Raw genomic sequence first — 27681 nt, forward strand, 5'->3', positions numbered from 1 at the left:
GTCAACAAAGTTGAAATTCCAGAATGAGATTTTCGCTCTGCAGTGGAGTGTGCGCTGATATGAAACTTCCTGGCAGATTAAAACTGTGTGCCCGACCGAGACTCGAACTCGGGACCATTGCCTTTCTACATCTACATCTACATCTATACTCCGCGAGCCACCTTACGGTGTGTGGCGGAGGGTACTTATTGTACCACTATCTGATCCCCCTTTCCCTGTTCCATTCACGAATTGTGCGTGGAAAGAACGACTGCTTGTAAGTCTCCGTATTTGCTCTAATTTCTCGGATCTTTTCGTTGTGATCATTACGCGAGATATATGTGGGCGGTAGTAATATGTTGCCCATCTCTTCCCGGAATGTGCTCTCTCGTAATTTCGATAATAAACCTCTCCGTATTGCGTAACGCCTTTCTTGAAGTGTCCGCCACTGGAGCTTGTTCAGCATCTCCGTAACGCTCTCGCGCTGACTAAATGTCCCCATGACGAATCGCGCTGCTTTTCGCTGGATCGTGTCTATCTCTTCTATTAATCCAACCTGGTAAGGGTCCCATACTGATGAGCAATACTCAAGAATCGGACGAACAAGCGTTTTGTAAGCTACTTCTTTCGTCGATGAGTCACATTTTCTTAGAATTCTTCCTATGAATCTCAACCTGGCGCCTGCTTTTCCCACTATTTGTTTTATGTGATCATTCCACTTCAGATCGCTCCGGATAGTAACTCCTAAGTATTTTACGGTCGTTACCGCTTCCAATGATTTACCACCTATGGCATAATCGTACTGGAATGGATTTCTGCCCCTATGTATGCGCATTATATTACATTTATCTACGTTTAGGGAAAGCTGCCAGCTGTCGCACCATGCATTAATCCTCTGCAGGTCCTCCTGGAGTACGTACGAGTCTTCTGATGTTGCTACTTTCTTGTAGACAACCGTGTCATCTGCAAATAGCCTCACGGAGCTACCGATGTTGTCAACTAAGTCATTTATGTATATCGTAAACAATAAAGGTCCTATCACGCTTCCCTGCGGTACTCCCGAAATTACCTCTACATCTGCAGATTTTGAACCGTTAAGAATGACATGTTGTGTTCTTTCTTCTAGGAAATCCTGAATCCAATCACAAACCTGGTCCGATATTCCGTATTGGCGTGCAAGTGCTCTACCATCTGAACTACCGAAGCACGACTCATGCCCCGTCCTCACAGCTATTACTTCTGCCAGTACCTCGTCTCCTACCTTCCAAACTTTACAGAAGCTGCGACGTTCTGGTAGAAGTAAAGCTGTGAGTACCGGGCGTGAGTCGTGCTTCGGTAGCTCAGATGGTAGAGCACTTGCCCGCGAAAGGCAAAGGTCCCGAGTTCGAGTCTCGGTCGGGCACACAGTTTTAATCTGCCAGGAAGTTTCAAAGTTGAAATTACTAATCGATTCCAGTAAGGACGCGTTCACTACTTGCAGTAATTTCTTGCCAAGCTTCTAATCGCTAAAGCCGAAGAACACGAATCGGGAGCGGCGCTGTTGCTCGCCGCCGTCGATAGATGGCAGCTCTGTACGCTGCCTTGGAAAGTGCGGTCCTCGTCTTCTCCCGCCTTTGCCGCCGTCAGCCGTTTGTTGACGGATGTCGTCAAGTCACGCGATGTTACTTTGTGGCCGTAGAGTACTATCCCCTGTAACTTGTGAGCAACCAGCGGCGGAATTTCATATAGGGCCAATAGGCGCGGGCCTAGGGGAGGCACCTTACAAGGGGCGCCATTTCTTGCTCTGTACTCATTTTAACCTTTTACGTTTTAAAATCACTGCACTTACAAACGACAAAAATCTTCAATCTCGTTAAACAACTTGCCAGTTTCAATAAGCCTTAAGAACGAAATTAGACACCACAAGCTTGGAAATATACTTAGTGAACTTGTTGACTGAAGGGAAATTTAACATTGGTTTCCTGTCTGGTATCATCTTCATGATTGTTCAATATGTACACGTCAATAAAAGCATTGCATCAGCCAGTTCCCAGAACTGCTGAAGATAGACGTTGACTGTGGATGTTGTATCACAGACACAGTGCACAGAGATGTCACTAAACCCGCCCGTAAGATGTAAACAGCCATGCATGAGCAGCGCCTGTTGGACGAAGGGGCTCCGACAGCCGATCGGTTTCAGTCATTCCACCAGGAAGGAGGTACACGGTTCGTGTTGTCTGCAGCTATGCCTAGATGGTCAATACCGCGGTTCGGTCGCGTCCGCATTGTTACTTTGTGCCAGGAAAACGAGGGAAGTGTCCAGGCATCTTGGAGTGAACCAAAGTTGATGTTGTTCAGACATGGAGGAGATACAGAGAGACAGGATCTGTCGATGACATGCCTCGCTCAGGCCGCCCGAGGGATACTACTGCAATTGATGACCGCTGCCTACGGATTATGGCTCAGAGGAACCATGACAACAACGCCACCATGTTGAATAACGCTTTTCGTGCAGCCACAGGCTGTCGTGTTAAGACTCAAACTGTGCGCAATAGGCAGCTTGATGCGCAAATTCACTACCGACGCCCATCTTTGCAAGCATGACACCATGCAGCGCGGTACAGATGGACCCAACAACATGACGAGTGGTCAACTCGGGGCTGGCGTCACATTCTCTTCACCGATGAGTTTCGCGTATGCCTTCAACTGGACAATCGTTGGAGACATATCTGGAGGCAACCCGGCCAGGCTGAACGCCTGACCAGCGAGTGCAGCAAGGTAGAGGTTCGCTGCTGTTTTGGGGTGGCATTATGTGGGGCCGACGTACGCCGCTGGTGGTTATGGAAGGCGCCGTAACGGATGTACGATACGAGAATTCCACCCTCCGACAGATAGTGCAAGCATATCGACAGCATATTGGCGAAGCATTCGCCTTCGTGGACGACAATTCGCGCCCCATGGTGCGCATCTTGAGAATGGCTTCCTTCAGAATAATAACATCATTCGACTATAGTGGCTACAGTGTTATCCAGATATGAATATCTAACGTGCCTGGGATAGACTGAAAAGGGCTGTATATGAATGACGTGACCCACCAACCACTCTGAGGGATCTATGCCAAATCGCCGTTGAGGAGTGGGACAATCTGGACCGACAGTGCCTTGATGAACTTGTGGAAAGTATGCCACGACGAATACAGGCACGCATCAATGAAAGAGGACGTGCTTCCAGGTATTAGAGGTACCGGTGTGTACAGCAATCTGGACCACCACCTCTGAAGTGTCACTGTATGGTGGTACAGCATCCAATGTGTGGTTTTCAAAAGCAATAAAGAGGGTGGAAATTATGTTTATGTTTATGTCTATTCTAATTTTCTGTACAGGATCAGGAACTCACTGAACCGGGCTGATACAAAACTTTTTTTTATGTATTTATTTTGGAGTAAGCTGTCAGGATGGCAATTTACAATACAATGTTTGAAACGTTATTATTCCGAGAATGTTGTCAGATTCTGCTTAACCCTACCATATTTTCCACATGAAAATAACGAGACCTCTGAAAGGCTGTGATAAAGTAACCAGCAGTTTCTTAAATACAGAAACATGTGTGGGCCTCAGAATGTAAAACCCGACTCTACTTAAATTCCTTGTGGAAATTGCGGGGAAGTATCAAGTCAGCTCTCCATTACTGTAATAAATGTGAAAGCTCTGTGGTCTTCAGTATCTGGGCTTTGATTTAATGGCACCCGTTTGAAAAAACATGTTTATTTATTCATTTAACCTGGCAACATGTTGATACTGGGAATGTTTTACATTATTAAACACATGTTTATACGGAAAGAACATAACAGAATATCAAATAATGTGTGAAATACACTTCACAACAGTTTAAAAATTTTATTTATTTATTTACTTAGTTAGTTTTGGCAGAAAAAGAAGAAGAAACCGACTTTCGTTTGTCTCGTGCAGCCTGCACGATATCAAAGTTCCCATTCTGTACAATCAAACGGGACATGAGACTGAAAATTTTATATTGAACATCTTAAGTAAGCTTTTTGTCCGCAGCTCGTGGTCGTGCGGTAGCGGTGGTGGTGGTGGTGGTTAGTGTTTAACGTCCCGTCGACAACGAGGTCATTAGAGACGGAGCGCAAGCTCGGGTTAGGGAAGGATGGGGAAGGAAATCGGCCGTGCCCTTTCAAAGGAACCATCCCGGCATTCGCCTGAAACGATTTAGGGAAATCACGGAAAACCTAAATCAGGGCCGGCCGAAGTGGCCGTGCGGTTAAAGGCGCTGCAGTCTGGAACCGCAAGACCGCTACGGTCGCAGGTTCGAATCCTGCCTCGGGCATGGATGTTTGTGATGTCCTTAGGTTAGTTAGGTTTAACTAGTTCTAAGTTCTAGGGGACTAATGACCTCAGCAGTTGAGTCCCATAGTGCTCAGAGCCATTTGAACCTAAATCAGGATGGCCGGAGACGGGATTGAACCGTCGTCCTCCCGAATGCGAGTCCAGTGTGCTAACCACTGCGCCACCTCGCTCGGTCGTGCGGTAGCGTTCTCGCTTCCCACGCCCGGGTTCCCGGGTTCGATTCCCGGCGGGGCCATGGATTTTCTCTGCTTCGTGATGACTGGGTGTTGTGTGATGTCCTTAGGTTAGTTAGGTTTAAGCAGTTCTAAGTTCTAGGGGACTGATGACCATAGATGTTAAGTCCCATAGTGCTCAGAGCCATTCTTTGAACTAAGCTTTTAGAACGTAAGGTGCATTTGCGTGTAGATATAACAGCAGTGTTCACACAAATTACCACACATCACATCAACTGCCCACAAGACTGTATAAACTTTATGGTCTGTTTTCTCTGCCCCCAGAAACCGTAAAATGTTGTAAGAACAAGTGGGATAAGAGTCGACCCAGCACGTCTGACTGCAAGAAGTTGCAAAAATTATTTGCTTTTTAAATTAGAACGACAGTGTCAAGAATATTCAGACCATATTTGCGTCTCAGCTAAAATGCCGGCCACGTGGGAAACCGAAGCCAAAGGAGGGACTGCCCCGTTTTGTTTTTCCTTACGAGACGAATTCCAGCCGGCAGGTGTGCTTCTGCTGCTCACTGACAGCAGAGAAAGAGGCGACAATGAAATTAAATCATTCTGCATTGTCGTTCTTTCATAGCACAGTTACGTTGAGTAATCCGAGTTGGTCAGTTCATCGCTCCGTGTTTAAAGGAAAAATCTTCGTGCTCATATGCCACGTTTAGAGTAAAAAGCTTTGTGCTCATGTGCGATGTAGTACGACTGGAACCGAACACAGTCTTTCTTTCTTTCCCTTACAATTGTTTTTCTTTTGTTTTGACCGTTGGTTGACAATTTTGAAAGTGACTTACCATGAATAACAGTGATGAAAGCAAACGTTCAAAATTAAGTGGGGCGGCATTTCGGAAATTATGGAAGCCTTCTCCCTCACAACCTAAGCAAAGTGAACCACTTTGCGTCTCACCCCTCTGACGTCTTCACCATCCCAGATGACCCCCATTTTGGTTACTCCTTATTCCTGACAGTCCACGAGAGTACCAATGCTTCCCTCCCACTATCACTCCTAATTACCAGTAACTTGACCACATCCCACAGCAGAACTCAGTACTCCAATAGCAACACAAGACATTCAACAGATGTTCCGTGATAAACGCACTGTGGATCCTGAGCACTACTGCATCTCCTAAGACACTTAAGAGAAATCCCTCTCTCCTTCCTTGAAACATGTATAATCATTCACAAAGCTTTCTATCCTGGAAAACTTCTGGAATCCTCCTCTTCCTCAAACCTAATAAACGTGCCACTGGCACCTCCTCCTACTGTCTCATCAGCCTCACATCCATGTTCAGCAGGGTCCTTGAGTTCGTTCAACCTTCACATATCCGTTAACACCTACCCGTACCTGTCCATCAGCGTGGCATCCATCCCAATGATGCCTTCAATAGCCAACTCCTGTACCTTAATCATGTGGTCTCCCACCAGATCAACAATCACAGATCCGCCATTTTTGTCTCCCTAGATCTTGAGAAAGCTTATGACCTCGTATGGCATTCTCATAAATTTTGTCCACCTTATCGCCTACTTTCTCTCTAAAAGCCATCAAAAATGCGGATTCCCATATCTTCCATCCCATTGCAAGTGTGCCCCAAGGTTCTGTCAGCTCTCCCGTATGTTCTCTACACTGCCGATATGTCAAAGCTCCTGCCCCCCTCACCCATTCTGCTCATCCTTCATTATGCCGATGACACTGCCTTCCTTGTCCTATATGCTAATCCAGAAATTCTAGCGATCCCTCCAGCTCCATCTCAACCAGTTCCTGTCCTCGTGCAACCAGTGGCTCCTCAAGTCACAGGCAATAATTGTAGGCTGGACCAGCTGCAGCCTCCCTTCCTACAACTTTTACTCTACCATTTACGACTGTATTATACAGATAAATAACATGCTAAAATACCTCAGACTGACACTTGATCATTGGCTAACATGGGAGCCCCATCTGCTAACCATTCAACAGAAAACACACAATAGACTGAAATTAGTAGAACCGGCAAAACATGGGAACGGCACGCTTCCACAAATCTCCAGACCTGATCTGACTCATCCTCTGCTACACAAATGTGGAATGAACTCTCCCTCCTTTTATCGTACCCTATAGATCCTCTATCAACGTATAACTGTGCCGTGCATGGCTCATGTTCCTGCCATCATCTATTTTACACCCTGTTTTTTTAACGGACTTCCACCTCACTACATTAATTTAAATTACTACTGTCACTGAGTTGCTGCTTTGCCTGACCATTAGCGGCTCTAGCAGCGCATATCGATATATCCCCTCTCGTAGTATCTTTGCACGACTGCTATTAGTTCCCGGTCGTTGTCTGTCGTGGGGGACTTCGGACAGCCAGTTCGGGTGGCGACTTCGGCTGTCAGTCAGTTGGAACATGTCTGGAGTGCAGTCCGGACCTGCCAGTCGGGGAGTTGCAATGCGGCACTGGGGCAGTCGGGTTGGAGCAGCAGTGAGGCCTGCGTCGACATGGCTCGCCCGACCATTGCCGCCACACATCACTTGAGCCAGCCCGCAGTCTTGGTGGATCGTCGGTCGGTCGCCATACTGGACGATGCATTTTGGCTCGCCGATCGTTCATGAGTTGGCTGTGTGTGTGTGTGTGTGTGTGTGTGTGTGTGTGTGCGCGGATCGGTTACCGATTTGTCTTCGTGCGTGCTTAGTTACTGTTGAGTATTGGTTCAAATGGCTCTGAGCACTATGGGACTCAACTTCTGAGGTCATTAGTCCCCTAGAACTTAGAACTAGTTAAACCTAACTAACCTAAGGACATCACAAACATCCATGCCCGAGGCAGGATTCGAACCTGTTGAGTATTATTCAGGACTTCATGCAAGTATTTGTCAGGTTTTGTGTGTACTTGGCGTTATTTCCACTGACGACGATTTTATTTGTTGTCGGGATTCTGAGGCGAGTAGGTCCGTCGTTGCGGGCGAGGGAAGTTCTCCACGGGGTGCGGTCAGCTGGGGCCGCTGACAGTCCCTGCACAGTGTCGGAGCATGTGTGGAGCTGTCCGATCGCTACGAGCTTCGTGGTTCGCCGACCCAGGACGTCAAACTTGAGTGGTGGTTTCAACTATCCAAGCCATTCATGTTGTAGTGGTTCACTTCGGTGGTTTGCTGTTGGGGAGGTTCTCTGGTGAGAAACACTGAGTGTTTCTACTGCTGGGATTTAGCCGCCATGCAGTGCAATTAACTATTTTGGTCGACTGCGATTTGAGTACACCACACCCCTCCTATCTGCATCCTCCACTGAGGATGACATGGCGGTCGGATGGTCTCGGTAGGCCACTTGTGGCCTGAAGACGGAGTGCAGTGGAACTTTTTGTCTTGTGACCATTAGTGTTCTGGTTACCTGCCCTGGGCACTGACATAAATTCAGGTAGTGTTCTCTCGAGCGAAGTTAACTATGACCGTGTTTCAAATTCAAGTGTACCAGCGGAATTTTCTGCCTGGTGGCTGTTAGTGTTCCGTGTACCTGCCCTGGCCACTAACGTAATTTCATCCTTTCCTCACCTGTTGTCGCTGTCCAACATTTTGTGTAATTCTGACAGCTAATACGTACTCCATTGTGGATTATCACGTTTGTAAGATTGTCGGTTTGAGTTCTCGTGTACTGATTGACGGGAAGCCAGTCGTTGTGTCACCGAGTGAGGTGGCACAGTGGTTAGACACTGGACTCGCATTCAGGAGGACGACGGTTCAATCCCGCGTCCGGCCATCCTGATTTAGGTTTTCCGTGATTTCCCTAAATCACTCCAGGCAAATGCCGGGATGGTTCCTCTGAAAGGGCACGGCTGACTTCCTTCCCTGTCCTTCCCTAATCCGATGAGACCGATGACCTCGCTGTCTGGTCTCCTTCCCCAAAACAACCAACAACCCAACCCAGTCGTTGTGTCGGTCGGTCCGTGGCTGTCCCCTGGTTGGGCTCTCCACCTGTCTCACCTAAGTGAACGAGGGCAGACCGACCTCCCTGGAGGCCTTCCGAGTGCCACCGGTGTTTAATTATCTGTTGTCAGCTATTTTAAATTTTAGGTTTATGGTTATTTGTTATGTTTCTTTTAACATTTTGCAAATTAATTTTTAAATTTACCTTTCAAGCTTAAACAATGCGTCCTTCTGCCTTTAAAGGTTATGGTAATATATTTTAAAATTTTGAAGTTTGTGGCCCCCAGCCACTGGTATTGCACCTTGCATATGTTGTTTCTTTAAATTATTTTATTGCTATCTTAATTGGATTTTTATCTCGTTGATTTTTAAGATTTCTTATTGTTAAACACGCTGGCCTTCTGCCTTTCAGTGTCTATGGTAATATATTCTGAAGCTGTGAGATTTAATTGTGGCCCTCAGCCATTTGTGGTGCACCTTGTATATGTTGCGTTTTGGGCTCAAAAATGGCTCTGAGCACTATGGGACTCAACTGCTGAGGTCATTAGTCCCTTAGAACTTAGAACTAGTTAAACCTAACTAACCTAAGGACATCACAAACATCCATGCCCGAGGCAGGATTCGAACCTGCGACCGTAGCGGTCTTGCGGTTCCAGACTGCAGCGCCTTTAACCGCATGGCCACTTCGGCCGGCTGCGTTTTGGGTTCTGAATTATTTTATTGCTATCTTAATTGAATTTTGATTTTTTTTTTAAGATTTCTTGTTGGTCTCCTGCCTTTAAAGGTCTATGGTAATATATTCTAGAAGTTTGGAAATTGATTGTGGCCCTCAGCCATTTGTATTGCACTTTGTGTATGTTGTTTTTGAATTATTTTAGTACTATCTTAATTGGATTTTTTTATCTTGTTAAGATTTCTTGTTGGAGGCCTTCAGCCATCAAAGAGTTGCTAAATTAAAAAAAAAAAATGACAATTAGGAGTAGAAACTGACTTCAACCCTTGGCCCTTTCCACAATCCTAATACCGGTTCTGCCCAGCGGGTTTAGTGTGCGTTTCAGTAACATTTCGCTCCCTCCTATTCCATCCTGAACATCTCCGAATATCCTACATTGCCCACAAACTTGACTCTACCCATCCCTTAGTTCCCCCCCCCCCCCCCCCCCCCCCCGCAATTCTCACTGCTACTGGTTCTCTGCCGCAGCTCTACCACCACGTTCCCCCAACACTACACCTTCACACTCTCCACATCCTATCCCAGTGGAACTTTAATCGCCTTCCCTTAACTGACCATGAAGTCTGCCCTGATATACACCCATCCTATCAGATTTAACAGAACCCACTCCGCCAACTGCAGCCAGTACTCCCTTCCTCTCCAGTCACTTCCTAAGCCTTAGTCTGGAATGGCATTCGTCTTCACTCTCCTGAATTGCTCCTTTATTCATCTCCCCACACAGACACACTCTTAAGCACTACCTCAACTTCTACAACCCCATATGCGCCTCTTCATGGCCCACTCATTACTTCACACTGGCTTTTTACTTCTTTTAACTTATGCTCCTGTCCCTTCGTCTTTTACCTTTCGTGAAACACTCTGTTACCATTTCAGCTGTGTCAGTCTTTTAATGAATCAGCTAATATGCCTTTTACATTTTAAATTATGTAACTAAATCTATGTCTTCTTATTATGTCAAACATTTATTTTGTGAACTGCCATGTCCAATTTTATACTGTTTTAAATTTTTGCTGTCATGGCTGAAGATCGGCAAATTTTATCCACTGACAGCCGACCCCACTCTTCCCACAACCCATATATGGTGAGGAAAATGCAACGACAATAAAAAAGAAGAAGAAGAGGAAGGAGGAAGAAAAGCCAACTGTCACATTGCATGTATATCATTTGCCATGAAAATGATACTGATCAAAGCAGTGGAACTTTGTGGATACATATATTACCTTATTTTCTTACAACTTCGAATGCTGTTGAGAATTATTTCATTTGTGCATCCATACACCTTGGCTATATGTACTGCCCACATCAAATACATTTCCTTTAACAGCAATTAATTTTCTTATAATCAATTATTCAAAATGACAGTCACAATCACATTATTTATTTTGCTGCCAACCGGTTTCAACCCGTGATGGGGTCATATTCAGGGCAATTTACACCATTTGGTCGCTCGTTTGAGTCGTCATCCTGGCTGTGCACAGTTGGTAACTATCTAGCTAAAGAGAATGCACAGTTTGCCTCACAGCAGGGAGCAGGCGATGGTAATTTCCACCATTCTGATACAGTACTGTCACCAAATGTGTGCATTTTGCACCTCATAGCTATCCTTTGCGACGGTAGAAATGACACACAGAAGTAAAATGAGTTCGTGAATATGCAGTGCAGATACATTCGCGTTCAGATTTTGAGCTCATTCGTAAGACACATTGCAAAGATCAGAAGTAGCTGCAATGGGCAAGAAATCTGATGATGAAAACTATACTGCGTATGAGTCAAGAAACGACAAACAATAAAAAAAATATCACTTTCGATACTCAGGATTTATCGATTGATCAGAACACACGATATGTATGGGTGGCTGCTTGCTTCTCTCCAGTGGCGCCGCGCTATGCAGTTGTAGAGCCAGGCTAGCAGTAACTCGCAGGAGGTGGCGTGGAGTTGGCTCCGCAGCTCGCGCCTGTCCTCTGTCGGCTGCAATGCGTACTACGTAGGCCGGCCGCTCGCCACTGCCGGCCGCTGCTGCCATCTCGCGTCAATGTCCTACACTACGTAGAGCCGGCGAAGCGTAGATACCCCGGTATTATGCATATCGCGTTCTTCTGTGCGTCTGGTACTTGCCAGCTGTACGCGACGGACGATGATTTTTTTCCCCCTTTTATCATCATTAACCATGAACCATGAACCATGGACCTTGCCGTTGGTGGGGAGGCTTGCGTGCCTCAGCGATACAGATAGCCGTACCGTAGGTGCAACCACAACGGAGGGGTATCTGTTGAGAGGCCAGACAAACGTGTGGTTCCTGAAGAGGGGCAGCAGCCTTTTCAGTAGTTGCAGGGGCAACAGTCTGGATGATTGACTGATCTGGCCTTGCAACACTAACCAAAACGGCCTTGCTGTGCTGGTACTGCGAACGGCTGAAAGCAAACTACAGCCGTAATTTTTCCCGAGGGCATGCAGCTTTACTGTATGATTACATGATGATGGCGTCCTCTTGGGTAAAATATTCCGGAGGTAAAATAGTCCCCCATTCGGATCTCCGGGCGGGGACTACTCAAGAGGATGTCGTTATCAGGAGAAAGAAAACTGGCGTTCTACGGATCGGAGCGTGGAATGTCAGATCCCTTAATCGGGCAGGTAGGTTAGAAAATTTAAAAAGGGAAATGGATAGGTTGAAGTTAGATATAGTGGGAATTAGTGAAGTTCGGTGGCAGGATGAACAAGACTTCTGGTCAGGTGACTACAGGGTTATAAACACAAAATCAAATAGGGGGAATGCAGGAGTAGGTTTAATAATGAATAGGAAAATAGGAATGCGGGTAAGCTACTACAAACAGCATAGTGAACGCATTATTGTGGCCAAGATAGATACGAAGCCCACACCTACTACAGTAGTACAAGTTTATATGCCAACTAGCTCTGTAGATGACGAAGAAATTGAAGAAATGTATGATGAAATAAAAGAAATTATTCAGATTGTGAAGGGAGACGAAAATTTAATAGTCATGGGTGACTGGAATTCGAGTGTAGGAAAAGGGAGAGAAGGAAACATAGTAGGTGAATATGGATTGGGGGACAGAAATGAAAGAGGAAGCCGCCTGGTAGAATTTTGCACAGAGCACAACATAATCATAACTAACACTTGGTTTAAGAATCATGAAAGAAGGTTGTATACATGGAAGAACCCTGGAGATACTAAAAGGTATCAGATAGATTATATAATGGTAAGACAGAGATTTAGGAACCAGGTTTTAAATTGTAAGGCATTTCCAGGGGCAGATGTGGACTCTGACCACAATCTATTGGTTATGACCTGTAGATTAAAACTGAAGAAACTGCAAAAAGGTAGGAATTTAAGGAGATGGGACCTGGATAACTAAAAGAACCAGAGGTTGTACAGAGATTCAGGGAGAGCATAAGGGAGCAATTGACAGTAATGGGGGAAATAAATACAGTAGAAGAAGAATGGGTAGCTTTGAGGGATGAAGTAGTGAAGGCAGCAGAGGATCAAGTAGGTAAAAAGACGAGGGCTAGTAGAAATCCTTGGGTAACAGAAGAAATATTGAATTTAATTGATGAAAGGAGAAAATATAAAAATGCAGTAAGTGAAACAGGCAAAAAGGAATACAAACGTCTCAAAAATGAGATCGACAGGAAGTGCAAAATGGCTAAGCAGGGATGGCTAGAGGACAAATGTAAGGATGTAGAGGCCTATCTCACTAGGGGTAAGATAGATACCGCCTACAGGAAAATTAAAGAGACCTTTGGAGATAAGAGAACGACTTGTATGAATATCAAGAGCTCAGATGGAAACCCAGTTCTAAGCAAAGAAGGGAAGGCAGAAAGGTGGAAGGAGTATATAGAGGGTCTATACAAGGGCGATGTACTTGAGGACAATATTATGGAAATGGAAGAGGATGTAGATGTAGATGAAATGGGAGATACGATACTGCGTGAAGAGTTTGACAGAGCACTGAAAGACCTGAGTCGAAACAAGGCCCCCGGAGTAGACAATATTCCATTGGAACTACTGACGGCCGTGGGAGAGCCAGTCCTGACAAAACTCTACCATCTGGTGAGCAAGATGTATGAAACAGGCGAAATACCCTCAGACTTCAAGAAGAATATAATAATTCCAATCCCAAAGAAAGCAGGTGTTGACAGATGTGAAAATTACCGAACTATCAGCTTAATAAGTCACAGCTGCAAAATACTAACACGAATTCTTTACAGACGAATGGAAAAATTAGTAGAAGCCAACCTCGGGGAAGATCAGTTTGGATTCCGTAGAAACACTGGAACACGTGAGGCAATACTGACCTTACGACTTATCTTAGAAGAAAGATTAAGGAAAGGCAAACCTACGTTTCTAGCATTTGTAGACTTAGAGAAAGCTTTTGACAATGTTGACTGGAATACTCTCTTTCACATTCTAAAGGTGGCAGGGGTAAAATACAGGGAGCGAAAGGCAATTTACAATTTGTACAGAAACCAGATGGCAGTTATAAGAGTCGAGGGACATGAAAGGGAAGCAGTGGTTGGGAAGGGAGTAAGACAGGGTTGTAGCCTCTCCCCGATGTTGTTCAATCTGTATATTGAGCAAGCAGTAAAGGAAACAAAAGAAAAATTCGGAGTAGGTATTAAAATTCATGGAGAAGAAATAAAAACTTTGAGGTTCGCCGATGACATTGTAATTCTGTCAGAGACAGCAAAGGACTTGGAAGAGCAGTTGAATGGAATGGATAGTGTCTTGAAAGGAGGATATAAGATGAACATCAACAAAAGCAAAACAAGGATAATGGAATGTAGTCTAATTAAGTCGGATGATGCTGAGGGAATTAGATTAGGAAATGAGGCACTTAAAGTAGTAAAGGAGTTTTGCTATTTGGGGAGCAAAATAACTGATGATGGTCGAAGTAGAGAGGATATAAAATGTAGGCTGGCAATGGCAAGGAAAGCGTTTCTGAAGAAGAGAAATTTGTTAACATCCAGTATTGATTTAAGTGTCAGGAAGTCATTTCTGAAAGTATTTGTATGGAGTGTAGCCATGTGGAAGTGAAACATGGACGATAAATAGTTTGGACAAGAAGAGAATAGAAGCTTTCGAAATGTGGTGCTACAGAAGAATGCTGAAGATTAGATGGGTAGATCACATAACTAATGAGGAAGTATTGAATAGGATTGGGGAGAAGAGAAGTTTGTGGCACAACTTGACCAGAAGAAGGGATCGGTTGGTAGGACATGTTCTGAGGCATCAAGGGATCACCAATTTAATATTGGAGGGCAGCGTGGAGGGTAAAAATCGTAGAGGGAGACCAAGAGATGAATACACTAAGCAGATTCAGAAGTATGTAGGTTGCAGTAGGTACTGGGAGATGAAAAAGCTTGCACAGGATAGAGTAGCATGGAGAGCTGCATCAAACCAGTCTCAGGACTGAAGACCACAACAACAACAACAACAACAACATCATTATTAAAATACTGGGACTAGGAAAAACTGACCCGAACCAGTTGGTAAGAAAACAGAACTTGATGGCATTTAAGCAGCACTTTACATCATACGCCGCTAACTGGTTCGTAGCACATAGAGTTTCACTGGGTGAAACGTAACACGGGAAAGAATTTTACGTGAAGTCCCTTCCCTTGGCTGCTGGCATTGTGATGTTTTGTCCGCAGCTAGTCCACATAAACTTGTACAGTCAAGGTAAGGATCTAAGAAGAGATAGACGCAAAGTGAGAGTAACCACAGTGTAACAAAACGGTCGCGACACTTCGCCCTGATTTTGGTGGCTGTTGCGTCAGCAGCGCGCCAAGCGGACAGTAAGTAAAACTGTTGAGATCGCGCGATTGTAAAAGCGTAAGCGAATAGTAGTTGCTTATTTCGTTTTGTATAATGGCTTTCAGAAACGGGAGAGTCTGTAGCGCAATAAATTGCAGCAACAACAAGAAGCAGACAAGTCATCTGTCTTTTTTTTTGGCTTCCTGTGGACCCTGAGATATATAGACCATCGATCATGTTACTAAACTGTATCTTCAGGGTTCGCTTGCAAACTACATGTGTGTTAATGATTAATGTTTCATTTTAGGAGCATAAAAAATAGTGAATAACGGACGAGAAGATCTTATGAAAAAACACTCCGTTTACTTCTATGATAATGTTAATTCTTGTTTGCTACAGTTCGAACAAAACCAGCTCATGAATGAATAACAAACTCTAGTGGAATGCAGTAACCCACACTGTTTCAGATCCCAAATAAGCCACGTCAATTGACGATGGAGATGAACCCACCACAAAGGTTCGACAACCCGTCTAAAAGCTGTAAAACAGTCATATGGCACAGAAGTCCGCCAGTTCAAGTCTCCATATATCAGTGGCAGATTCACCTAAATCGCCAACACAGTGCTGCTTTGACGATGAAGTGATTAGATTAAGTGCAATTATTCGCCTCTTGCAAAAGCGAGTGAAGTGTCAGAATGAGCAGATGGCTAGACTTTGGCGATACTATTACGGGACAGAGAAAGTGCCTATCGTTTTAAGTACAGACAACAAGAGAAACTGAATCAGAAGGATTAAGTGAAGAAAGACAAACAAATTTTAGAAACTATAGGTTCCCTATATTCAACAAAGATGCCCTTGACTTGTTACGAAGCCAGATTAGCATGCCGTTGAAGGAGCAAAGCAGTGCAAGATGGAAAGACGAAAATAAGCTCTTTGTTCTAAGTTTATTGTATTACAACACTCAGACATACAGGTTTTGTCATAATATTTTATGCTTGCATCAGTGCGTACATTACAGAGGTACGTGGAAGGCATACAAATAAAATGTGCGGTAAGTGCCAATACATTCCACCTTTTAAAGAAGAAGGTACAGTATTTCTCCGATACTGATAAACTAGTGAATACGTCATTGCATGAAATGTCTGTAAAGGCAAATACTTGACAGTGGCTTGTCCCACTTGGAATATAAAGATGAAAGTCGTACTTGCAGCAATGGCGATGATGACTAAAACACAGTAGGCCTCTGGAATGACAAATAGGGCGTCCATCCCTTTTCAACGTTGAGGATAATGTCTGAGCTTCTTACGTGTGAATCTATGTGTTTGTATTCAACTGATATCAACGCGGTAAGCTGTAGTTCTACCCAACGTCACAAGTATTTCTTCGCGAATGTGTTGTAGATTGCCACTGAATTCGTGATTTTTATCCCTACTTGCGCTCGTTTTAGAATCATTTTTAGAAATATCTATGTCTTTACTTATATTACACAAATTCTTGAAGACTAAAAAAATAATTGAAATATTCGTAAATCAGCTAGGAAAGGGGTGCAAAACAAACATTATGGTTACGACAAATCTGGCGTTCTTCTTTCTCGCCACATGGAGCGCCAGTGTCGCTCCAGATTTCAGACGGTAACAGCAGTGGGTGTCGCGACTGCTATGTTAGGCTTGGCGCAAATTGAGACGCGTATAGCGCGTGTGGCGCGACGCAGCGCAGCGCGCGTTTTTGTAACATCACACAGGGTCAAATGGGGCCGCGGAAACTGCGACGCGACGCGACTGGGACGCGACTGCGCCAGGTCGCGCGGCGTTGTGGTTGAGGCACAGTTTCTCGCGTCGCTAGCACCGTGGGAAATTTGAGGCGGGGAGCGGAAAAGTGCCCGGCCATATGCTCACATCGGAACGGCGCATATCAGCAGTGGTAGTATTGCCAATACGATAAATTTTGCCTTACTGTGTACTGAATTTTATTGCCTATGGGTAGTGTTTCGTTTTTCGCCATTTAAACGGTCCAGCTTTCTTCGTTAGCACGTTATACTTTTCTGTTATTTATATCTGCATAGTTTTGTTTTGTTTTTCTTCTGTCAAGACAAATGCATACTTCAGTAACTGATGAGTCATTGGCCGCTGGATTTGCACCATATGCCTCCGCGATGTTTTCAGATCGCAAGAAGGAACAGAGGGTAGTGAATAAGGAAGCAAGGAATATTATAAAATCATGTGATTAAGAATCAAGGCAGGAAAGTAAAGCAAGGTTATATTCTCGCTGCCTAGTAAGCTAGCGTAACTATACGATCTGTTACAAAAATTTAGAAAGGGATAATCTCCACAGGTGTGATCCATTTGTGCTTGTGGTAAAAAGCGTCCAAGATCTGAAGCATAGACGTTTCGCTGTGATTACTCTGATATGGATGTGATAATGTAATACGACACACAGTACTACATGCACGTGAACAACACATTTCCACTGCACGCTAGAAACAGTCGAAAAGCAGTCACAAATAACAATGTTTTAATTGGTTCGCCGTGATGAGAAAAAGCATTTCAATTGTTGCATGGACGTTATCAGCATTAATAAACTAATTATACAACAACAGGCTACACAAATGAAGAAAATGGTCGGTATTATTACGAAAGTAGGAATATCCTAAAAGAGTTTTATGATTAGATACATTTAATTTGTTGACATGTGCTGCTGACAAAGGCAGATCTACTTTCATGACAATGTTTTTCGAACTCCAACTCACGAGGCACACATGGCTAGCTTGTGCATTCCTGTCGCGCGCATTATCCTTCGCTGCTGACAATACACTAACCATTGTGTTGTGCGACAGATCAATTGTTTATTTTTCTCAATAACAACTATTTTATTCGCGATCACACATTGTCAGTTTGGCAAGCCCTAGGTGAGTAAACAGTATCTGGCATGTGCCTATCACTCCGCCTGAAGGAACGCTAGTCATTATTTTAATACTGCTCAGATCAAGGGAAGGAATAAAATCCTTTGGTAACTTTCCATTCCCGTCGCTCAGTGTTAAAAATACCATGGGTTACGGGGATTCCACCAAAATTCCAACAGAATTGCCAATCTGTTTTCGTGTGAATTGTTAACGTTTTCTCATTCGAAGAAGCATCACCATTTATGAGTAAAGGCCACATTTCTCTTGGTGACTGGTTTAATTGTACTTCCTTTGTCACAATGTAATTTGCCCAACTCATCTCACAGCAGCTATTGAGTCAGAATTCCGAAACGGAGGGCCTCATTAAACAAGTAATAGGCAATCACAGAGTTCAATAGCCTACGAAAAACCTCATAGTATCGGTTTGCAGTAACATAAAAGAAGACATCTCATTTTTATTTTCATACTAAGAAGCTCTTGTTTCGCTAGCTGTCTTAAAAAATTACAGTCACTGGAGTGAAATAAATAAAAAAAAGAAGTATAAGTAGTGATATATCGCCATAGATAACAAAGTTCCGTGTCATCCCATGTAGGCTTTCACGGCCGGCGTCTTCATCAGGAAACACTTCCGGGCTAAGTTGCCGTGGTCGATCTGTAAAACTTCTTCTCCCTGACGGCGGTGGCCCCAGCTCCTAGCAGTCAGTCGTCGACTCACCTCGGAAGATGTTCTCCGTAGTTGAGAGCGAAACGTCAGGGAGAAGAAGTTCTACCGATCGACCACGGCAACTTAGCCCGGAAGTGTTTACTGATAAAGTTCCATTTGTTTAATAATTGGCAAAACACTCTCCTCCTTGTGTGCTATCATTCGCCAAACTTTCGTTTCGATGTCTCGAGCGGTTTAGGAGATACGAGAGATGTTGCGAGTCTTTCATTCTCGCCTGCATGAGATCGGAAGTGAGCGCGCTACATGGGATCCATTTTCTCGAGATCGGAGGCAGATAGAGACCTCCTCCCAAGTCTAAACAAAAATTCAGCATGTTAGCTAAATTTCATACGCAGCAACATATGGTGTAATACGCACCAAACGCAAAATCGTAGCGGCCCCTAATTTTCGTTACAAAGTTTTTGAGTTTTGCGTAGTGTCTTACTCAAATGTGTACATCACAATGAGAATGGTCATTAGCGAGGTGATGGGCACGAAGCTGACATATAACGCTACAAGTAAGGCAAAAATCATATACACTCCTGGAAATTGAAATAAGAACATCGTGAATTCATTGTCCCAGGAAGGGGAAACTTTATTGACACATTCCTGGGGTCAGATACATCACATGATCACACTGACAGAACCACAGGCACATAGACACAGGCAACAGAGCATGCACAATGTCGGCACTAGTACAGTGTATATCCACCTTTCGCAGCAATGCAGGCTGCTATTCTCCCATGGAGACGATCGTAGAGATGCTGGATGTAGTCCTGTGGAACGGCTTGCCATGCCATTTCCACCTGGCGCCTCAGTTGGACCAGCGTTCGTGCTGGACGTGCAGACCGCGTGAGACGACGCTTCATCCAGTCCCAAACATGCTCAATGGGGGACAGACCCGGAGATCTTGCTGGCCAGGGTAGTTGACTTACACCTTCTAGAGCACGTTGGGTGGCACGGGATACATGCGGACGTGCATTGTCCTGTTGGAACAGCACGTTCCCTTGCCGGTCTAGGAATGGTAGAACGATGGGTTCGATGACGGTTTGGATGTACCGTGCACTATTCAGTGTCCCCTCGACGATCACCAGTGGTGTACGGCCAGTGTAGGAGATCGCTCCCCACACCATGATGCCGGGTGTTGGCCCTGTGTGCCTCGGTCATATGCAGTCCTGATTGTGGCGCTCACCTGCACGGCGCCAAACACGCATACGACCATCATTGGCACCAAGGCAGAAGCGACTCTCATCGCTGAAGACGACACGTCTCCATTCGTCCCTCCATTCACGCCTGTCGCGACACCACTGGAGGCGGGCTGCACGATGTTGGGGCGTGAGCGGAAGACGGCCTAACGGTGTGCGGGACCGTAGCCCAGCTTCATGGAGACGGTTGCGAATGGTCCTCGCCGATACCCCAGGAGCAACAGTGTCCTTAATTTGCTGGGAAGTGGCGGTGCGGTCCCCTACGGCACTGCGTAGGATCCTACGGTCTTGGCGTGCATCCGTGCGTCGCTGCGGTCCGGTCCCAGGTCGACGGGCACGCGCACCTTCCGCCGACCACTGGCGACAACATCGATGTACTGTGGAGACCTCACGCCCCACGTGTTGAGCAATTCGGCGGTACGTCCACCCGGCCTCCCGCATGCCCACTATACGCCCTCGCTCAAAGTCCGTCAACTGCACATACGGGTCACGTCCACGCTGTCGCGGCGTGCTACCAGTGTTAAAGAGTGCGATGGAGCTCCGTATGCCACGGCAAACTGGCTGACACTGACGGCGGCGGTGCACAAATGCTGCGCAGCTAGCGCCATTCGACGGCCAACACCGCGGTTCCTGGTGTGTCCGCTGTGCCGTGCGTGTGATCATTGCTTGTACAGCCCTCTCGCAGTGTCCGGAGCAAGTATGGTGGGTCTGACACACCGGTGTCAATGTGTTCTTTTTTCCATTTCCAGGAGTGTATTTTCAGAGAATAGTTTCTGTAAAATCGTTTGAGAAAGATAACAGGTTGCGCGCGCTTCGGTTCAGTCAGCGCAGAGCGTCGCCAGCCGGCGCGTGCGAAGTACGGTGTAGGCGTCGCAACATGCGCTGCAGCCGCGTGACCCGTGCAGCACGTGCGTGTCGCGCTGTAGGCGGGCCGCAAGATGAGGCGCAGGCCCGTGAGGTGGCGCAGGGGGGCTCACGCCGAATTCCTCGCGGCACCGTCAGTCACGGCGACAGTCACCGCAAGCTGGATCGCAGTTTCAATACGCAATTTGCTGAGGGACTTTGGCTCCGGCAGAGATGGCGACTACTTCTGCTGTGTTAACAGATACAAGTTCAGAATCGGATTCCGATTCTGAGTGTGACTTCGAAACGGTGTGTTACATCGTATTGATGAAAGAAAAAAGCAGAAAAAAGTGCGTACATGAAAAGAAGACTAGGTCATGGGGAACTCGCTTTAACTAAGGAATCTGATGATGAAAAATTCACGAACTATTTTAGATTAAACCGTGATCAATTCCAAGAAGTGCATGGTCTCATCAAGAATGAAATTCACAGACAGGGATGCAACGCTACAAGGCCGATTGGAACCAAGGAGAAACTGGCTTTGTTTTTAAGGTAATAACAATCTTTTGAATACGCATTTCACTAATTATACTTTGAATTTTCATTTAACTACGGAGAAAGATTATTTAACTATGCACATAGATTATTTCTCCTTTGAATTACAAGCCGTGTTGCCTTTGATTTGCATCGTCCTGTGGGGGGAAGGAAAATCTTGGAGAGCACGTGGTCACTACTACTATGCTGATACACGCACACGCACTAAGCTATTACTGAAATGCAAATATCGTAACTATTTCTCTACGCAGGTTTTCTATGTACAGTGGCTGGCATCGAGCAGGACTCGTGGCTGGTATCTCCAGCGCGAAGTGCTTGAATACGAAACGATTCATCTTAGAAAAGCTACACTCGTCACTAAATTTTCAATAAGTTGTTAAACATCGACACGCGTTAGCATAAATGTTCAGCAATCGCAAAAACTGGCTACAACTCCTTCTATTAGCTTTCTCGGCGGTTGCAGTTTGAAACTATGCACCACGTGGCGGGTCGTAACGGAAATCTCGAACAGAGGAGATTAACCTTATATCGGATAAATTGAACAAAAATCAATAAATGGTTCTTAATTAATCAATCGCGAAAAAGCCTCTGGTAAATAAATTGTCAACATTAAACATATCTAAACATTCAAATACCTTTGTCCTGGTTTCGACGCAGCGTTGTCAAGGAAGGTCTGGTCCCGCGGCTCTTTCTCCCGAGCAGCGCGAGGTGGTGTGGGAGGGGAGGCCCATGACCAACCTCTGGTAAGGAAACGTTTTTGTTTTTTTAGACTTTCGCACCTCTGGTCGAACCATGCTGCTCCTGCTCTTTGCCTTCCACTGAATGTGTTAAAGTTGGTACGAGATTCTGAGATCCACTACATCTCTAGTTTGTCTGCTACCACACTCAAAGCATTCACACCTGACCATGTACTTTAAGGAGAGGTGGGGAAATGTAAATAGGGACACAGGACGTGCATATTGTAATGAGAATAAAGCACTTTGGTCCATAATTGTTTCTACGTGCATGTAATTTGGGGCTGAGATTATTTCACTCTTCATTAATTATTATTATTATTAGTCGTAAAGCTCCCAACATGGAAGACGCTAAGTAAAGATGGCTGGGGCTTCTTATTCTTCTTGTTTGCCCACCAGGTCTTCATTCTTTGCGAGAATTCAGCTTTTCTTTCTTCGCTCCATTTTGTTCCAGTTCTCGGCGCTTTTGTCTCTGGTTTGACCTCCCATTTGTCAACTTTAAGTTTGAAATCGTTTCTTTTGTTCATGTCTTCAGTAGTAATGTTGGCTAATTCCAGATCTTTCTTTACATTTTTGATCCATTCTCCTCCATTAACAAGGGATGCTACGTATCTTACTATTTTTTTTTGTAAGTCTGTGATCGGGAAGTCTCATTATGTGGCCATAGAATTTTAGACGCCTCTTCCTCATGTCTATCTCTATGTTAGAATAATCTTCAATTTTAGAATTTTTCTGTAATCTATACCCCTCTTTGGTCCATCTTGGTCCCAGAATTTTCCTAATGATTTTCCTTTCCTCTTTCTTCAGGTTTTCCATATCTGTTTTCCTTTTAAGTGTCAAGGTTTCGCTGGCATATAGCATTATTGGTTTAATTACCGACTTATAATGTTTAATTTTTGTATTTATAGATAGACATTTCTTATTGTAAATGTTTTGGACCAGCCCTAGACCCCTACGAGCTTTTAATATTCTTTCTTGTTGTGAGTATTTTTCAGAAATTATCTCTCCTAAATATTTAAAGTATGGTACCCTCTTAATTTCTCCATATTTGGTTTGTAACTTAGAAATTTCTAGATTTGTTGTTGTAAACACCGTTTTCTCAAAAGATATTTGTAGGCCAACTTTTCCTGCACACTCTTTTAAGGTTTCTATCTGTTTGACTGCCATTTCACTAGAATTTGCCATTATTGCAAGATCGTCTGCGTAGGCTAAGTAGGGGATTTGTAGGTCATCTTTTTTGGTTCCCAGTGATATTGGTTTACATTACTTTTCTTTTTTGAGTTCTTTTTCCCATTCTGCCATGACTCTATCCAGAACTAAGTTAAATAACAGAGGTGATAATCCATCACCTTGTCTAACCCCAGTTTTTATCTCAAATGATTTTGAAAGTTTTCCCATGAATTAATTATGGAAAGTAACTGAATTTACGCTGATAATGTCTATCAGCTGATAGCAACGTAACATTGATTTTAACTACGTAACGAAACCTATTGTGACGTTACAACTTGTTGCAGAAAATCTTTTTTGTCAAATAAATGCGTTTGTGAATTTTACTGCGTGTGTACTGCATAATTTGCGTTAGGTGTTACTTTACTTTATAGACAGCTTTTAGTTAGATGTGGTTTGATTTTTAGAATGACTCTATATAATGCTCGATGTCTTCACGGCGTTGGTTGATTGTAGGATGTTGATTGCAGTGCTGATTCAAAGGTCATGAAGTGTAGAATCGTCGTCTGGGGGCCCACATATAAAGGTACTAAAGATGGATTTGCCCACCGGATGCTGGATAGGTGGGGATGAATCGGCTGCAATTAATCCTAGACTCACGGCTCCAACCTTCCTTCCCTCCTTCCTTCCTTCGGAATGGACCGGAACTCTTAAACTTCTCTGCATCGGGGTCCAGTAAGCAGGAATGGCAGCTCGATAGCGATGCACATGAAATAGGTCGGGTACATCTTATAAAAACAGTAATTTTCAGATGTTAGTATCCTGAAAGGTGGTTAAACAAATGCAGACTGCTGAACTTTGTCATCCTCGCAGTGCATTCTACACTACTGGCCATTAAAATTGCTACACCACGAAGATGACATGCTACAGACGCGAAATTTAACCGACAGGAAGAAGATGCTGTGATATGCAACATGATTACCTTTTCAGAGCATTCACACAAGGTTGGCGCCGGTGGCAACACCTACAACGTGCTGACATGAGGGAAGTTTCCAAACGATTTCTCATACACAAACAGCAGTTGACCGGCGTTGCCTGGCGAAACGTTGTTGTGATGCCTCGTGTAAGGAGGACTTTGATAAAGGTCGGATTGTAGCCTACCGCTATTGCGGTTTATCGTATCGCGACATTGATGCTCGCGTCGGTCGAGATCCAATGACTGTTAGCAGAATATGGAATCGGTGGGTTCAGGGGGGTAATACGGAACGCCGTGCTGGATCCCAACAGCCTCATATCACTACCAGTCGAGATGACAGGCATCTTATCCGCAAGGCTGTAATTGATCGTGCAGCCACGTCTCTATCCCTGAGTCAACAGTTGGGGACGTTTGCAAGGCAACAACCATCTGCACGAACAGTTCGACGACGTTTGCAACAGCACGGACTATCAGCTCGGAGACCGTGGCTGCGGTTACCCTTGACGCTGCATCACAGACAGGAGCGCCTGCGATGGTGTACTCGACGACGAACCTGGGTGCACGAATGCCAAATCGTCATTTTTTGGATGAATCCAGGTTCTGTTTACAGCATCATGATGGTCGCATCCGTGTTTGGCGACATCGCGGTGAACGCACATTGGAAGCGTGTATTCGTGATCACCATACTGGCGTATCACCCGCCGTGATGGTATGTGGTGCCATTGGTTACACGTCTCGCTCACCTCTTGTTCGCATTGACGGCACTTTGAACAGTCGACGTTACGTTTCAGATGTGTTACGACCCGTGGCTCTGCCCTTCATTCGATCCCTGCGAAACCCTACATTTCAGCATGATAATGCACGACCGCATGTTGCAGGTCCTGTACGGGCCTTTCTGTATACAGAAATTGTTCGACTTCTGCCCTGGCCAGCACATTCTCCAGATCTCTCACCAATTGAAAACGTCTGGTCAATAGTGGCCGAGCAACTGGGTCGTCACAATACGCCAGTCACTACTCTTGATGAACTGTGGTATCGTGTTGAAGCTGCATGGGCAGCTGTACCTGTACACGCCATCCAAGCTCTGTTTGACTGAATGCCCAGGCGTATCAAGGCCGTTATTACGGCCAGAGGTGGTTGTTCTGGGCACTGATTTCTCAGGATCTATGCACCCAAATTGCGTGAAAATTTAATCACATGTCAGTTCTAGTATAATATATTTGTCCAATGAATACCCGTTTATCATCTGCATTTCTTCTTGGTGTAGCAATTTTAATGGCCAGTAGTGTATATCGAGAGCACATTAGCATACACTGATGAACCAAAACATTACGACAACCTCCTTCATAGGTTGTTTGTCCCTTATTGGAACGAAACACATTACTTATTCCGCTTATGAGTTATCCGACAGTTTGTGGTAGGCTTGTGGGAGATATGTGGTATTAGATGCATATGCACAGGTCATGTAATTCGCATTAATACTGGGCCGCTGTTTGTGTACGCAGTGGTGGCGCCTGATAGCGACCAAGGCTGCCTCCATACGATTCACATGAGTCGAATTTTGAGTTCACTATAACGCTCTCAAAACAACTGTAGTACGTTACTGGTTCTCTCGACGCGGACTGCGGCTCATATGTGAATGTTCACGCCGAAGCAAAAACGCCGACTCAATGTTCCGATGCAGTTGCGGAACACAGTCTTTCACAAGCAGATCGAAATTGCAGTTCCGGTGCCGATTCCGCCTTGCGATCATAGTTGTCTTCGGTTCGTCACACTAACGTACATGGTTCAGAGATCAATGTCTGGTTTTCACACAGTCTTTGCTCACTTAAACAAGCATTTCACGCAATTTACACGTAGCAATTGAATTGTTTATGGTAGTGACACACCAAAATCAGAAAAGTAATCCGTTGCATTTGCTACATATTTTATTACAATCAAAAGCATTATAAAATCACAATAATACAGGAGACTGCCCTACAAGGCCAGATCACTTTGACAAATAACAAATAAATTTCTTTAACCGGAACAAGACCCATAAAACTTGAAATTTGCATATGATTAGGTGAATATACTCAGGTAAAGCTTTAGTTAAGTAGTGCAAATGTCCATACAATTCCCATCACAACTCTCACTACTTCCAATCAGCTGAGGAGTAGATTAAGGGTAAGAACACAGATCTTTTAAATTTTGGCTAGTCAATTTTCCTAAACAAAACTATATACAAATGACAACTAGGGAGGTGCTTTAATTTTAACCACAGAAATCTTCAAATTTACTTACTCGGTTGATTAATCAACATTATTCTTAGAATGATTACAACTAGAATAAGACCATATGACAATATCACTAAAATTAGGTTCCTTCAATACTGCGTGCGAATTAGCGATAGACGCGAGCAGACCTAGGATTCAAATCGATTCGAGAGATCCACGAGACGACATAGAAATGTACTCTACTTGGCACTGCAATTGAACTTCAGAGGCCACAATTCTCCACCGGAAAGATGGAACCACGCAACAGTGGCGGCATAACCCATGATGTAAAGGAGAAGACAGGGCCTTAAATATCTCTCTGCCCCCGTGTGCTCTGCTCCCAGTATGCTCGCGTCCACGGCTGCCAGTTATCTATAACACAACACACATGAACGGCAGACAGTATTCTGAGACAAACTACACAATCGTATGTAGAGAACAGGTGAGCAACGCAACTGAATAGAAACAAATTGTTGTTGTTGTTGTCAGCTAGGCACGGCGAACGCCAGGTCTGTTGCAGGCATACTCGTAATGATGGTGTCTCCCTCTCTGACACAGGAAAATGTGAAACTATTGGCGGTAGTTGACCAACACACATTGTTCTGAGAGAATTCTGCAATCAATTAATTGTGCAATTCATTACACTTCTTAAGAACTAGTGTACTCCTGAACTTAAATTTCCACCTGTTTTAAGAATTGAAGTACAAAAACAACTTTATGGTCCAGCAGCAACAGAATTCGTGCTTCTTTACCTTATTTGTAAATCTGAGGATGTTACGTTTGTACTGGGTTGCTTTTACAAGAAACTGTGTACATATTGGTGCTCTTCTTTAGGTATCTTGGTTGACTATGGGGTGAGGAGCACTGAATGTTAATGAAATATCTTGAGATTGTACACGTTGGGGGAGAGGGTGGGGCACAGAAGAAGAGGCAAAAGAGAGATACTTGTTTTGTCAAATAAAATTTTTTTATCTTATGAAGTTTCTCCTTTCAGTTGCAAGAGGGGAATGTTTATCTTTTCTAATGTGCATGTTCAAAAAAGTTTAAGCTCAGCAGTATTTTCGATGTATGAAGCTATTTTGTTTCCTGTTTAGAATTCCTTTCGTTGAAAACGACTGTAATCTAATGACTGGCAACAGCTGGACATTTACACATGTAAGTTAGTTCACATTTCCAGTGACGATGTCAAACGAAAACAAATAAATAAATAAAAGAAACGAGTTAATTGTAAGGGCGTTGGGGTAAGTTTCGATAGCAAAATGGATCAAGTAAATATAGTTACTTGAATGTAAAATTTCCGAAGCTTGCAATGGGGCAAAGCGTCTTCTCATATTGATCTACGTTTGTTTGGACAGGATTCAGTAATACAGAACTATGATCTTCATTTGTAGTTTTGCGATAGTAA

The sequence above is a fragment of the Schistocerca serialis genome, chromosome 11 (assembly GCF_023864345.2).
Source record: "Schistocerca serialis cubense isolate TAMUIC-IGC-003099 chromosome 11, iqSchSeri2.2, whole genome shotgun sequence".
In the NCBI taxonomy this organism is placed as follows: Eukaryota; Metazoa; Arthropoda; class Insecta; order Orthoptera; family Acrididae; genus Schistocerca; species Schistocerca serialis.